The sequence below is a fragment of the Pinus tabuliformis genome, chromosome 1_2, assembly GCF_031772625.1.
Source record: "Pinus tabuliformis cultivar Carrire ecotype Pingquan chromosome 1_2, CPIR1, whole genome shotgun sequence".
In the NCBI taxonomy this organism is placed as follows: domain Eukaryota; kingdom Viridiplantae; phylum Streptophyta; class Pinopsida; order Pinales; family Pinaceae; genus Pinus; species Pinus tabuliformis.
In genome coordinates, this window is record NC_142298.1 from 251,784,375 (window position 1) to 251,800,256 (window position 15,882).

Below are 15,882 nucleotides of genomic sequence, written 5' to 3' on the forward strand. Positions count from 1 at the left end.
TACCAAATCCATCAATTGATTTTCACGTGTCCAACCAAATGTGTATAATGTTCATAAATAACAACATGGAAGAACCTTAACATAGGTGGCTATCTACGTTAAAAAGGGGGCATCATAAATGCTCATGTGACATCCTTGTGGAACCCTTCAATAACAATTAGAGTTGAAATAGATTCAACTATCCGTCATGGAAAATAGCATTTGAACCCGAATATCCTATAAGGTGGTACCAACCAAAATATTGGCAAGCAACAGATTAGTGCACTATCAATTCCACTAGAAGGCGCTAGTATAAGTTTCATGCATATAATTTCTTTAATACCTCAGGATCTATGACATAGATCCCATGCTATATGAATCTTTATTCACCCCTGAATCTATAACTTTCTTCTTTTTTTTTAGCTTTCTCTTTTCCTTCAATTTGTTCCTAACCTAAGAAATTGCCATCCAATGAAAATCACATAATCTAAAATTGAATGGACAGAGAGATATTTTGCTATGCTAGCTAGTCGCAATGCTAGGATACAGAGAGTAGGAAACTAAGGAAAGTTACTAGCAGAGATCCTAGATCAAATGAACAAAAACAAAATAATTGAGAAGGATTATGCTATTGTTAATGACAAAGATCCTAGATTCCTAAGTCAAAGAAGTATTGCACAATAATTAGCAAGGACTACTTCTTCTTCTTCTTCTTTTTTTCTTTTTTTTTTTTTTGCATCAGCATTTGTCAAAAAAATCCACAAACTTGGTCTTCGTAGATCCACATATAGAAAAATGCTCCTCTACCCAACTAGTGATGTTTAGGAACATTGAAATGGGTGCATTATGGGAACAACAGAGATATAAAATGTAGGACAGCAGTAGGAAAACAGAACAGAAACTTCCATTCCAAATATATTGGTTAATTCCCAATATAAGAAAATAAAAGCCAAATCCTATATCATTAATTTCAACATCTATGAAAATTTGTCCAAGATCAAATTCTAATGGCACCGCAAAAATTCCAAATTTTACAAGCATTACAATCTAATGCAACATTCAAAAGTTCAGAGATAACATCTGAGCTATACGAAACAGAGAACATCACAAAGGCCACCATCAATATCATTAGTGCTTAGAGAACTATAAGGATGAACTTATGCCAGATAGAAATATACATTAATCACCAAACCCTGTGTTTATCAAGAAATAATATTTCCATAACTTAAATATGGCACTCTTTTGTTTTGAAGGGCAAACTTTATATCCTCGATGACAAGTAAAATACCTTTAAGAGTGAATATTAGAAGTCTAATTGCAAATTTAGCCTCTACTATTAGACAATTACAAAATCATTAACATAGGCAACAGAGAAATAGCTCCCCACAGGTTCATCCTCTAATAAATTTAGATCTTATCATATATCCATGAAAATGGAGCTAATTTATCATATATCCATAAGTTTGTAGTTACTGCCAACTGCATTGTATTAAGGTTTCCGTCAATAACAATGAGAGGTGAGTTGGGACACTGAGAGTGGGGCAGTGGAGACTTGGGCTCGAGATCCCTCCTACATCATGTGGTTGTTTCCCAAAGGGTTCAGTTCACCCCACAAGGAGACAATTGTTTGTTCAGTGGTTGAGCCTCAAGGTCATTCTCTTAGGAGGGGTGGTATATGCTCACAAGCTTAAAAGAGGACAACAAAGGTGACATAGTATTGTTTCAGCTCCTGGAAATTAATTTTCCCAAAGAAACTTTTAAACTTCACATGAAGAAGTTTGGATCATGCAAGATAATATAGAAGGTGGAGGTAGAGCAACCTACTCTAACTCACCTAAAGAATTGGATATCGCACGTATGATGAACATTGCTTAGCTCTGCAAACATATGGAAGATGTGACCAAGAAACAAGGATGATAACCTTGCAAAAAGAGGAAGACTAGACAAATGATCTTACTGAGCAATGGGAAGGAAATCTCATATAAACCAGAAATTAGAGCAATTTTGAAATCCTAGTTTTTTGAACAATGAGATCCAAATATTTTTATTTTTTTTTTGGGGAGAAAATCTGATGCAGGAACATAAAGTCTACCTTCTAGAAGTAACGATATGCATGAACTGGAAAATTTGTATAGTCAAGTTCAACTCTAATTTGTACTGTTAAGGTTCTCTCGCTACTGTTTTTGCTGCTTTTCTGCTTTTCATCTAAATATCTTTAGTGGTCCTAGTTTCCAAGATCCAATAGTTTATATATTAGATCCGTAATTTTGGTCATAACAGTTAAATTCCATTTCACCTAGTATGATTGAATTTGAGTTTCTTAATGATATCCAAAAATCTAATTAAGACCCATGTTCAAATCACTGTCTGACGCAGTATTTAATTGCAGTGTTTTTACATTGATGTGCAAATCTAATTGTAAAACCATTTCTGCTTCTGTTGCATTAGATCATTCATGTGAATCCTCTGTTGTGTAGACAATACAGATTGCAACTTCAGCGTTTGGTCAATCCTGTTCCTAAAAAGCTACCATTTTGATCAAGTAGATGAGTTGTGTCAAATTGTGTAAGGGCGATTTTCCTACATTTGGAGCCAAATTTAATTTCCAAATTGTATTGAACTCCCTCCTAGGTGGCCCATGTTTAGAAGTTACTTTTAGCCTCAAACTCATTTCAAGTTTTATTTTTTAATGAACTTATGCATCTTTCAACTCTTTTGATGTTCAGTGGACACTTAAACCTTCTAACGGTTGTTATTCTCATCCTTTTGATATACCTCCATGAGCCTCAACTCTTTTGGCAGAAAATCTGAAGTTGTTGATGTAAATGCCAAGTCCATATGATCCTTATCACACCTATAAAGCTTGGAAGAGTTGAGAACTTCTTTATTGACTAGAGGCAGGCCTGTCCATTCTGTGCATGTTCGCAAAGATATCAGAATTGGCATTGGGATACCCATAGTCAATAACGGGAACTGACTGAAAAACAGGTCTAATAACAAAATTCAAACACATAGTATTCAAAATTTAATAAAATAAAGTATTAGTATACGTACATTAATGTAAATTCAAATCATTAGACTCCAAATATGCAATTTATTCCGATGTATATAGATAGCGATCGACTGAGGAAGGAAATGAGCTATGGTTTCTCCAAAAAAAGAGCCAAGTGTTAGACTCAAAAAGACTGATAACTTGGGTATCCTGGCAACTACTAATTTTTCCCCAAATAATATATTTCTATTTGGGCTGCTTTTTTCCAACATATTGTCTTTCTAAGAATTTTCTGTAATATGAATATATATTTCCGGAACTGGTTTGCATTCGGGAGGGTTGAGAAACCCCAGCAAGGCAAGGTTCCAACCATTTGCAGGCCAAATGAACAACTGATTGTATGGGCATACTCCAGGGGCACTACAATTTATAAATAAAGAATAAATCCAATAATGCAAAAAAAGAAACAGAGGTCGTCATTTTATGCTCACCTGAATGAATGATAAATTAGAGAACTCAAATCAACAAGAAATCCATTGTTATGGATTCCAGTCCATGTAACTTTTTAGGACCAAAACAGATGAATTAGGTCATAAACTGCATTCTAATCAATTTTAACTCAAATAACTTCACATCATAAAACAAAAATTTGCATTTAATTCAACCTAAACCCAACATAGGGTCCAAAAATTGTAGTAAAAGCTGTTAAACCCTACCTCAAACCCTAACTGGACCCTTCTTTGTTGTTCTTCTTATCATCAGTAACAACATCAGTGACTAATGAAATGGGTCTGTGCTCAATGACTTCATCTATAAGCCCAAACTCCTTGGCCTCATCAGGTGACATGAACGTGTCCCTATCCATAAACTGCTCAATCTTCTCAATCTTCTGCTTTGTGTGCTTTGCATAAAGCCCATTAAGCCTCTCCCTGGTCTTTAATATCTCCTTGGCATGAATTGCAATATCAGATGCTTGTCCACTAGCCCCACCCGAGGGCTGATGGATCATGACCCTTGCATTGGGGAGGGCCCTTCTCTCCCCATGTGACCCTGCAGCCAACAGGAGGGAGCCCATGGAGGCAGCCTGGCCTATGCACAGTGTGGTCACAGGGGACTTTATGTACTGCATGGTATCATAGATTGCAAGACCTGCAGTGACCACCCCACCTGGGGAGTTGATGTACATGTTGATGGGCTTCTGGGGATTCTCGGACTCGAGAAAGAGGAGCTGCGCCACAACCACTGAGGCTGTGTCATCTGCTATGGGCCCATTTATGCATATGATCCTCTCCTTGAGAAGTCTGGAGAATATGTCATATGCTCTCTCGCCTCTTGAGGTGTGCTCTATCACCATGGGGATCAGGCCATATGACCTCCTGGGATTGAACTGATTCTTCAAGGGTTCGGCAAGTGAGCCATTCCAAGCTCCAGAGATCGCTTGAAAACATGTTTTGTTCACTTTCATTCTCATCGAGGCGAGACTGGCAGACCAGCGGCTCTCAACGAGGAAAACAAATGAAAAAGAATAGGAGTTCCTGAGTAATATGAATTTCTTTTACTCAGAACCCCATCGAAAACGTAGGCTCTTCAGACCCAGAAAACACAATCTTCCCATACTATGGTGCCACATGTTAGGAACAACCTTTAAGGCATTGCAATCCTTCAATCGTCATGGCAAATATCCAGTTATAATTAGAAGTTTCCAAAGTGCAAGAGAGAAATGACCACTATAATAGCCATAAGAGAGCAAAATGAAGGTGTTGAATCATGAAGGGATTATGAGAATTTTTTTTTTTTTCAATCTCATTTATAAATTGAACGCTTGGCAAAACAAAGAGATCAGGAATGGTCAAAGATCATGTTGAGCTGTGTTGTGCATGCTTTAACAGTGCATATAGTATATGGCCTCCAATTTTTTTTTGTTGAAAATAACTTCATTAATACTTGGATTGTTATAATCACATGACAGTAATAAGTGGGTGGCTACAAGGCTACAAAGCCTTTGAACTTTTTCTTTTTTTTTATTTATTGGATTCTTTATGTGTACTTGTTGAGTTTGATTTACTCCTCGCTCGAGCCTTTACTACCTACATCTTGGGTTTGGGAAGTTCATCTTCATTGAATTATGAATCCTCATCCCCCTCCAGGATAGTTGGTTCATCTAGTTTGGAACTAGTTCTAGTTCATCTAATTCATCCTTCTCTAATCTAAATTCCTCACTAGTCATTATCCTGGCTAGAACCAATGCTAGATATAATACAGGATATAATGCCAACCAGTACCTTCTACATATATGGCAGGTTTGAATCTCCTCAAATAATATTAATGTTCCTATCCATAATTATCCAAATGGGCCAATATGCCAACTAAACTACCCTTAGTCATTCCTAAAACTAATGGTAAACCTAAAGAAGATCCCTCCAACCACATTATATCTGTAGGGGAGATATATTAACTGTTGGTTGTAGTTCTTCGTGTTATACTTTAAGGGCATGATTATTGTTCGATCACTCACAATCTCAACTACATGCGTACCTAAGGCACTATTATGGATGAAATTAAGTTGATACCAATACAACTAGAAATTGGTACAGAAAATCAAACCATGAAATATTACTTGAACCAACAAGGTCAAGGATGGCTTAGACAAAAGAAAAGGTTCACTCTTGGAATTCTTCATTTGTAAACACTGTTAGTTGTTCACTTACCAAGCTTGTAAAAATGTAAAGTAAATGTGAGTACAAAGGTCTTATGTTCAAATCCCCTATTATTTACCTGTGAACACCTGCTGGGGTGGCCCTGTTCACCCAACAGTTATAATGGTAGTTGTTATAGTGGTAGTAGTAGGGTAGGAATCGACCCTATATCACACAAGTATGGGACCGGCCCAATGGCTGATTCATCTAATATTGCTAGCCACGAATGGAAGTCAAATTGGAATTTCCATCCTTTCATTTGACAATGTTATGATTGTCACTACCCACAAAAGAAATATAGCAAGACACAGGTAAAGACATTAGCGTGCCCCTGGTGATATGATAACCATAGCAAGATAGGAAACAGTTTGAAACAACTTATGTTTCTTGCCAGATGTAAATATTGGATATACAACTATACTATATAGACATACCGACAATTAAGCTAGTGTTATGGTTTTTTGAAAAGTTAATTTATTCAGAGTGGCATGTTTCAAAATGCTGCAATGACTGGAGTCAACCAGGATGCTAAGAAGAACTGTGATTTATATTCATATATGCTTAGAAAATACTCCATCAAAGCTTGCAACATACATGGTAGCCACGCCCGCACACAATACTTTCTCACGGTTTAGCTACATGTTCACTGTAAATTTTGGAAGCAAATCAGTTACCAGTATCTTTAGCTATCACGCTAATATGACAAAACAGTAGAACACGGGTCAAAGCAAAACATGACTGACATAAGTACAAAATTGGGATCGATCTCTTTCAAAAGTTACTTTTCCAACATATATGCATTTCACGAATCTGCCCTCTCTTCAGGCTATGCAGAGATATAATAGTGGGCTCTTACCATTCACACTTTCTTTCAGGAAGCTTTGTTGGATCCTTTTGGGAGTGATTTGGAGAGCCCCCGGATCACAGAGACAGTTATGAGCAAAATATAAATGGATAGACTATGATAACTGATTCTTTGTAAGCAGCAAATGCACACCTTCAACAAAATGATAATTTAGATGCCTAATAAGCATGCAGTTGCAATCAAGGCATGAGCTGAAAGCTCTGGCACGGTTGCATGGGCGTACTCAGTTCTTAGGATTTTTGGCTTAAAAATGGCCACAAATCATATGAATTTGCACCGACTTTTCTTATGCATTTTAACTTCAATGTACATTTATATCGTAGCTCCTAGACAGAAATAGAAACCCAAAACACTGGATTCGAGATAGCCTGGTTTCAGCTCTTCTAGGCCATCATATTCAGGAGCTCTCAAGTTCGAACCCAAGGAAACAAGGAATGAAAAGGCAAAAGCCAAGAAAACCCCGAACCATAACAGGTTTCGCTGAAACAAGGCTGGATCTACTTACTCACTCGGTGAGAAATTCAGAAACGCACCCAGGCAGACCAAAGTTTTCCCGTCTTCTGGGCAATGTGGCCTATATAGTGCATACCCCAATTTATAGTGCGTATGTGACTACAATCCTGCAGGCTGATGGCACCCTTGAAGCAAAAGAAGTTTTCCCTGAAGGATGACAGCAAGGTGAAAACCGACTCCAGCTACTAACTTAACTGCTATAAGTGAATGAATATGTAACGTTGTTTTTGCCAACATGCTCTATTTAGCTATTTTATCAAAAGAAACCCTTTTGGGAGATTTCAAGAACCACCAGTGAGTTTGATGTAGTATTTCAATACATAGATTTTAAGAGGAAATCCAAGAGTTCCTATTTTCTTATGCCTATGCACCTGTGGCTGTGCAATTTCTTTAGATAATGTATTTATGTAACCAGTTAACAGAATCTCAATGGCATCAATCAGTTTTGCTTGTCAAGTGAACGAAGAGGAAAATTATAGGTAAGTTCGCCGAATCTATACAGATACATGGATATTATGATTGTGATACTTTGACAAGTGAAGCTTGGAACACCATCTCAAGGATTCTTGATCAAGTTCCTCGACAGGTAGTTTTCATTCTTATTATGACAAATCTGGATCAGCTACCTCATACAATTATAACCAGGTGCCACAAATTTTTCTTTAACAAATTGAGGGATGTTGACATCATAAACAAATTGCAGGCAATAGCATTACAAGAAGAATTGGAAATAGATAAGGATGCATTAAAACTTATAGCATCAAGGTCTGATGGGTCTTTGCGGGATGCTGAAGTGACACTTGATCAATTGAGTCTTTTGGGACAGAGAATATCTCTTCCATTGGTTCAGGAACTTGTTGGATTGATTCCAGATGAGAAGTTGGTAGATCTACTTGATTTGGCATTGTCTGCAGACACTGTAAAGACGGTGAAGTGTTTAAGGGAACTTATGGAAGCAGGGGTAGAACCACTTGCCCTGATGTCACAGTTAGCAACATTAATAACTGATATCCTTGCAGGAAGTTACAAGGTGCCTGAAGAAGGGCACAGGAAGTTTTTTTTTTTTTTTTCGCAGAGAAATGTTGTCTAAAGAAGAAATGGAGAGATTGCGGCAGGCCTTGAAGACACTTTCTAAGGCTAAAAAAAAACAGCTTCGTTTCTCAAATGATAGAACAACCTGGCAATTCCACTATGCTGACGAATAATTGAAGAAGAAACCAGAGAAAAGGGGTTTAGCGCTGGATGACTTGTTGCTTTCCAGAAAGAGCACTCTGCTTAATTCAGCCAGATCTTTATCATTTAACAGAGGATTTCGATGCTTCTCTACACGTTTCGGAGCCTTAGGCGTTACAGGCAATCTCACTGGACTATCATTTACGGAAGAAGAATGTGCAGGGCTCATACTTTGAAATAACGAACGTTTATGTCACCACCCCTGCTCCGGGGTTTTAAAAGCGAAATGCGTTTCCTTTGCAACTTTAACAGCTTCTTTGAAATCCTTTGAAACGTAACACAACGGCTCTAGTTCGTGGTGCCCAAAGTTACAAACTACCTCTACCAAGACATCTAAAGGCAAAGACGGCAGGTTCTTTCTGGGCGAATTCTCATTTTTATTAGCAGCGAGTACAGGGGAGGGTTTCACCGGAGTAACACAAACTTCCTCCTCGTCAGGCTTCCGGCGCAAGACTCTCCTAGTTCCAGAACGATCTTCCGAAACGCCAAATTTAACCCGACTGTCATCGATAGCACATTCTTCTTTCTGCCAATCCTCCACTGCCGACATCGCATTCCTCTTTCTTGCCATCTTGCTTCCGAGTGTCAAACACTCCCCTGATTCCTTCATGTCAGGGGCACCGACCTGAGCAGCCTTGTTCTTGTATTGACGCACCTTACTATCCTCTTTGCAACACATTTTCGACAGAAGCCCCTTCTCCCTTTACTACAGAATCACACGAATTATTGCGATACAAAGAACGAACGAACAATGGAATGAATCCTAAAGGTGCGGTCACGGTGCTTATAACCCCCGCCGTCCGACTCAAAAACACAATTCTATAACGCTCCAGAGGCTTCGAACCCGAAAATAAAATAAAAAAAAAAACGATGAAAATCTGTGTCTCACTTCTTTCACTGAGCCTTTGCACTAGCGTTTTCTTCTAAACATCTGAATTGCCCTTTTTTTCTGGTTTTTTTTTTAAATAAAATCCAACATCAACCTAAAAATTATAGAAGTGGATTGGTTCATAGGTCTCAGTGTTTAAACCTGGCTCTGATACCAAGTGTAAGAGCCCTATCCTAGGGTCTGCTAATGGATCTAATTTTTCTGAATTAAATACGATAAGAGGTGATAACTTACTTACTTACACGGCTTTTAAACAATAAAATTTTGTCATTTACATTATAATCAACATAAATTATGGTGAGCATTCCATTGATATCAACTTAACAAGAGTAGTCCATGGAAAAATACCTGTTCCGGCGGTTGATGATGATACCTTTGTCTTATAGCTCCAGCTGAACGCTCCTTCTGACCGACCCAACCGGATTTACCTCCCAGCCAACTAGGAAATAAATTCCTAGCCCAGGAAACCTCCACAGGTTCCCTAGCCCTCCGTGCCCAAGTCCAACCAGATATAGTGTGTCCTCAAGAAGAATGTGCAAAACTAGATAATGATACTTTCCTTCTCTCAAACCCAAGAAACCTCCACAGGTTTCCAAGGTCTCCCAAAAATCATAACAAGGCCAAACAATCACAACCAACCCCCACCATCCTGAGCAAGACTCCCACTCCCCCTTTTCTTCCTTCCCCCTTCCCTTTTATACCCTCTTTCCTCAACCACCTCTCATTAATGTCATTAACTCTCACCCATCCTTGGTTGACTTCTCTTCTAAGCTAGGAGTACATTTGGAATTGTGACATGAATATAAAATTGAGAATTTAATGGGAAAGGATCATGTCTTCTCCCAAGTAAATCTGAAAAGTACATTTGGGAATGTGAAGTGTAATTACATGGAGAGGACCATGTCTTCTCCTTAGTAAATGTGAGGGTACATTGGGGAATGTGAAATGAATAAATATATATTGTTGATAAGATGGAGAGGACTATGTCTTCTCCCAAGTAAATGTGAGGGTACATTGGGGAATGTGAAGTGTAATTACATGGAGAGGACCATGTCTTCTCCCAAGTAAATGTGAGGGTACATTGGGGAATGTGAAATGAATAAATATATATTGATGATAAGATGGAGAGGACTATGTCTTCTCCCAAGTAAATGTGAGGGTACATATGTGAAATGAATAAATATATTTTGAATTAATGGAAGGAGACCATATCCTACATAATATTCAAATTGAGAAGGTAAGTGGGGAATTTGAATAATGGAAATCATAAATTTATTTTATGACCAATATTTCTCAATATTTTCAGATAATGTAAATATTAACACAATTTGTAGGATAAGATTTAAGTGGGGCATTACACTAACAGTGGCTCCAGTTGGGGATGGCACTTCTCCAAGTGAAGTGTCAAGAACATAAGATCAGTAGCCTTGAGTACTCCATTTCTGTAATGTCTTCATTTGGTTTCTTCCTTGTTTAGGATACTATTGGTATCTCATCAATCCAGGCTTAGAGCCTTCACTGCGGGCTTCAACCTTTGTTAATAAGTTACCCAATCCAAACCATAAAGACTATAACATTTACAATGATGAAAGGAAAATTTATAGGCTAGGAAATGTAGTGATTCAGCATTCTGCCATTGACAGGACCTTCGGGTATCTCTTCTCCATCTAGGTCTTTAAGGTAGAATGCAGTATTTCCCCTGAAATCATGAACAACATATGGCACATTCCAAAGATTATCAAAATTGCCATGTTTGCCCTTGTCTTCTCTCCTTGAATCCCAACTCAAAACTTGGTCCCCAATGTTAAATTCATCATCTTTTGTTCTCCTGTCAAAATTCATTCTAACATTTTCTTGAATAACTTGGGTCATGTTCTATACTTCCTCCCGGGACTGCTGCAACTAGATAGTTTGATTAACCCTTCTCTGTACATCATTGGGTTCAGCTTGCACGTCTTGAATGATCTTCGTGATTGGAACTCCTAAGGAGGATGGAAAAATTGCATCCATCCCATAGACCAATTGGTATGGTGACATGCCAATTGATTTTTTAGTAGTAAGCCTGTCAGCCCAAAGTGCATTGACCAGCTTATTGTGCCAAGTCTTTTTGTTGACCTGTAACAGCTTTTTGATGATGTTTACCAAACTTTTGTTTGAGGACTCAACCAACCCATTACCCTAAGGGTAATAAGTTGTTGAATGCCCCAAAGTGATGTGGTATTTATGCATGAATTCAACCATCTTTTTAGATTTGAAAGCTGCAGCATTATCAGTGATGAGTTTTCTAGGATAGCCAAATCTGAAGAGGATATTAGCCTCAATGAATTTAATAATGACAGCATCAATGGCATTTCCGGAAGGGGTGTCCTCTATCCACTTGGTAAAGTAGTCAGTGGCTATAAGAATCAACTTATGTTGGGTAGAGGAAGAGGGATGAATTTCACCAATGAAATCCAATCCCCATTGAAGGAAAGGGCTTTCAACAGAGATAGGTTTTAATGGCAGGGGCAACAACTTTCTCTTTCCCTCAAAAATATGGCATTTATGACATGAGATGACTTGTTTGTAATGTCATGGAAAAAAGTAGGCCAGTAGAAACCAGCTCTAAGAACTTTATTAGCAGTGGTCTTCCAATAAAGATGTCTAGAATGACAGCAATCCATTTTCCTCGCTTCCCATCAGGTCCATTCTGTGTCAAAATGTCCTTAACCACTGCATTAAGTACATAAGCAATAATATGGGAATGCAAAATATAAACTCTAAAATATTTTAATGCTTTAACTAATGTAAAGGCATGTTTTCCTATAATATTGTATTTCAAATATGCATCTCTTAAAGCTGTGCTAAAGAATGCAATAGGTTTTTCAAAGCCTTCACTGTTTTTCTGCAGTGAAACTGCTGCAATGGTGTGTTTGGAAGAAAAAGAGAAGATTATGAAATCTTTGGTAAAATCTGGGCTGATCAACACTGGTGCCTTTGTTAATGCCTGTTTAACTGAGTGAAAGGATTGTTTAGCCTCAATACTCCACTTGATTTCAGAGTCCTTTTTAAGCATGTTTGTTATGTTTCTAAGAAGTTTTGCCAGGTTAGGAATGAATCTCCTTAGGAAATTGATTTTACCAATAAAAGACTGAAGCTCTCTGATGTTTCTTGGATGACTGATTTTTAAAATTGCTTCAATCCTACTGGGATCAATCCTAATTCCATCCTTGGAAATAATGTGACCAAGAAGTTTTCCTTCCTCAAGGCCAAACAATGTCTTTTTAGGATTGAGTGAGATGCCAAACCTTCTACATTTTTCAAACACTCTTCTCAGATGTGCTAAATGTTCCTCATTAGTTTTAATAGACTGTAATGTCATCTAGATAAATCACAATAAAATGGCCAATTTCATCAACAAAGACAATATCCATTACTCTTTGGAAAGTGGCTCCAACATTCACTAAGCCAAAGTGCATTTTCACATACATGAAAGTGTCCCATGGTGTAGTGAAGGCATTTTTATCCTGATCATCAGGGTACACTAAGACTTGGTTATAACCTGAGAAACCATTTAATAAGGAAATCCTACTAGACCCTACTACATTTTGCAATATATGATCCATTTTAGGTAACGAGTAGTTGTCTTTAAGGGATACCTTATTTAAATTTCTGAAATTAGTACACAGTCTAATTTCTCCAGTTTTCTTTCTAGTAGGCACAATGTTAGACACCCATTTAGAATATCTAATATGAAATATAATTTTTGCATTATACATCCTTTTTACTTCTTTCTCAACCAAAGGCATTATGACAGGATTGATCCTACAAAGTTTTTGCTTGAATGGTTTTTTATCTTCTTTGATTGGGAATTTGTGTTGTATGATATTGGTGTCATATGCTTTCAGGTCCTCATAGCTCCAGGCAAAAACATCTGTGAATTCTTTAAAAAGAGCTATATATCTTTGTTTTGTGATAATAGGCAGTGATTTTGAGAGTTTTACCATTTTGGGATTTTGTTCACTACCTATATTGCATTCTTCTATGTCTACCCCTATGGGTTCCATTTTTGTATTTTTGCTACATCATTAAAATCAAAAAGTTATTCTAAATGAGCCAGACCCCTTGGCAGAACATTATCTTTAAGCTGAGGTACTTCAAATTCTTCTTTTTCTGGATCAATTTCATGTAATTCTAATTTATGTGCATATTTACTAACTGAAATATTTACATTTGATCATCAAGTTGTTTATCTATACTAACATATTCAATAGTCTGATTCCCTACTTTAGACTCTAGAAATTCAATAATCTAATCTTCCTCTTCACAGTTTGAATCTATGTTATTGTCTTCATACTTCTCCTTGGATTGAAAAAAAAATTCAATCTGCTTATCACTTCCAAATACCTACCAATGTCTCATATTATCAGGTACAGTAGGATGGTGTTTAACCTCCACTGTATATTGTTTGTTTGGATGAGGCATTTGGCATGTGCTAGCTGAAAAAGCTAAACCATTAGCCAATACATTTTGATTCCTTGGAATGACAGAAAGGTCATATTCTTCAAAAGTTCTTAAAAAGTCAAGGACAACATTCCTGTAGTTTCTCAACCTAGGATGTTTTGCAGCATATTCTCCCTTGATCTGTTTAATAATTAATTCAGAATCTCCCTGAACAACAATTCTTTTAGCACCTAACTTCTTCAATAGTTGCAATCCTAAGAGAAGTGTCTCATATTTTGCTATATTATTGGTGCAATGAAAATTGAGTTTATAGGAACGACCTTCTACATGATTTTATCCTGAATTGGACACCCAAACACCTGCCCTTGAACCTACTTCGCTACAAGAGCCATCAAATCTCATGTTCCAAAAAGGTTCAGTTTCAGTGTTTTGCTGCACAATTAGAGTCTGATTTTCCTGTTTTTCATCAATATAATTTTCTTCCTCGGTGACCTGTGCATTAATGCCCTCATCATTGTAAAGAATGAAGGAGTCCGGGTCAAAATGAATAGAGTAGAAAGGATAGTTATGTGGTTTATCTTGATTGTTGACCATGTACTTCATTAAGGTTTCCCTATACAGTTTTCTTTGTTGACCTAACACTCGTATAGTGGCATAAGTCATGTCCATTTGCAGGGTTCCTTATAATTTCGCTCCCCATGAGCATGACAACAGCATGCCATACATTAGGGGAATGTCTGCAACCACTATATCCATCACTAGACTTTTAGCAAGGATTTGGGCTAAAGTGACACACAGGTCCTTGATAAGACCTAGGCACCTAACTTTGCTAGAGTCAAAAGAATACAACTCTTTGTATTGTCTAGTGATATCTAGTCCTAGTTTCTCCATGACTGCTTTGGGCATAAGATTATGAGGTGCACCTGAATCTAGCATAGCATTATGAAGTATTTTATCATGAATATTCAAACTGACATAAAATGGAGGACTCCTCCTTCTTATGGTTTGTCTTCTACCTCGGGCCCAAATAGGAGCTCAGGTTGATCATCACTCAAATTTACATCATCAGTTTTATCCCCGATCTTTAATGCTTCAGGACCTGAGTCCTATATACATTCTTGTTGACTAATTCAATTAAGGGGATAGAAATTTTCAACTTTGAAAGTTCATTTTCTATACTGAACGGTGTTTGATTTTTAAGATGATTTGAAAAATCAAACTTATCAACAACTAGTTTTGTGGCCAATTCAGTGTGTTGGCTGGTGGAAGGTAGATTAGTTTGAGTATTTCTAGAAGTATCAATTGCCTTTTTTATAACAGGTTCTGCAGGCTTCTTTCCCAAAGTTTTTGTGGTTTTCTTAGAGGGATTTTCTGTTGTTTTCTTTGGATCAGAATCAAAGAGCTTTTTAACAATATTTTTAGCACTCCTTTTATTAGCAGTATCTTGATTTTTCTTACTTCTAAGATTATATTGCCTATGAAATTCCATTATAGAATTTTCAAATCCTTGTTTGTATTCCTCTGATTCTTCAAAATCCATTTCAATTTGAGCAATAAGATAAAGTTCTTGTTCCTCTTGAGTGAGGAACATTGTTTCATTTTCATTTACCCCTAACAAATTAATTTGGTTATCATCCAAATCTTCCACAATATTCCCCCCATCATCCATGTAATTTTCCTGAAAAAGAGGCTGAATCTACTGATTTGGTCCCTTTTGCTCTCTTTGTTTAATTTGGGGAATATTTCTTCTAAAATTTTGGTTTCTGGTTTGTTGAACATTTTGGTTTTGACTTGTTTGATTTTGTTCTTTAAGATTCACTCTTTGCATCATTTGATTCACTACTCTAACTAGGTTATCAATCTTATGGTCAACAAAAGAAGTAGAAGGTTCTACTTTTATGGTTACTCTGCGTTCAAACTTCAATTTGGATTTTTTGGCCAAGATATTGGCTTCAACTTTAATTGCATTTGCTTTCATTTCTTCCAAAGTTGTTGGGTCTCTTTCCCTAAGTTGATACTCCATATCTACATCAAAGCCATTAGGAAAATCAATCAAGGCTAGGTCAGGAGAGGGTTTGATGTCTTGTGGGATGGCATTGTACACAGTATTGAATCTTTCACAATACTTTTCCACAGTTTCATTGGGTCTTCTTTTTAACCTTTTTATATTCGTTTAGGAGTTGTAATGGGTTCTTCTTGATCTCCCATCTAGCTAAAAAAGCTTGATGGAAAGCAGCAATATTGGCTATGCTTCCTGCAGGTAAACCCCTAA

General features: G+C 37.2%; 1 pseudogene; it reads right to left on the bottom strand.

The window, feature by feature from the left end:
- Positions 1-7,834: 7,834 nt before the first annotated feature.
- Positions 7,835-9,042, bottom strand: LOC149205316 (F-box protein At4g05010-like; annotated as a pseudogene).
- Positions 9,043-15,882: the final 6,840 nt, after the last annotated feature.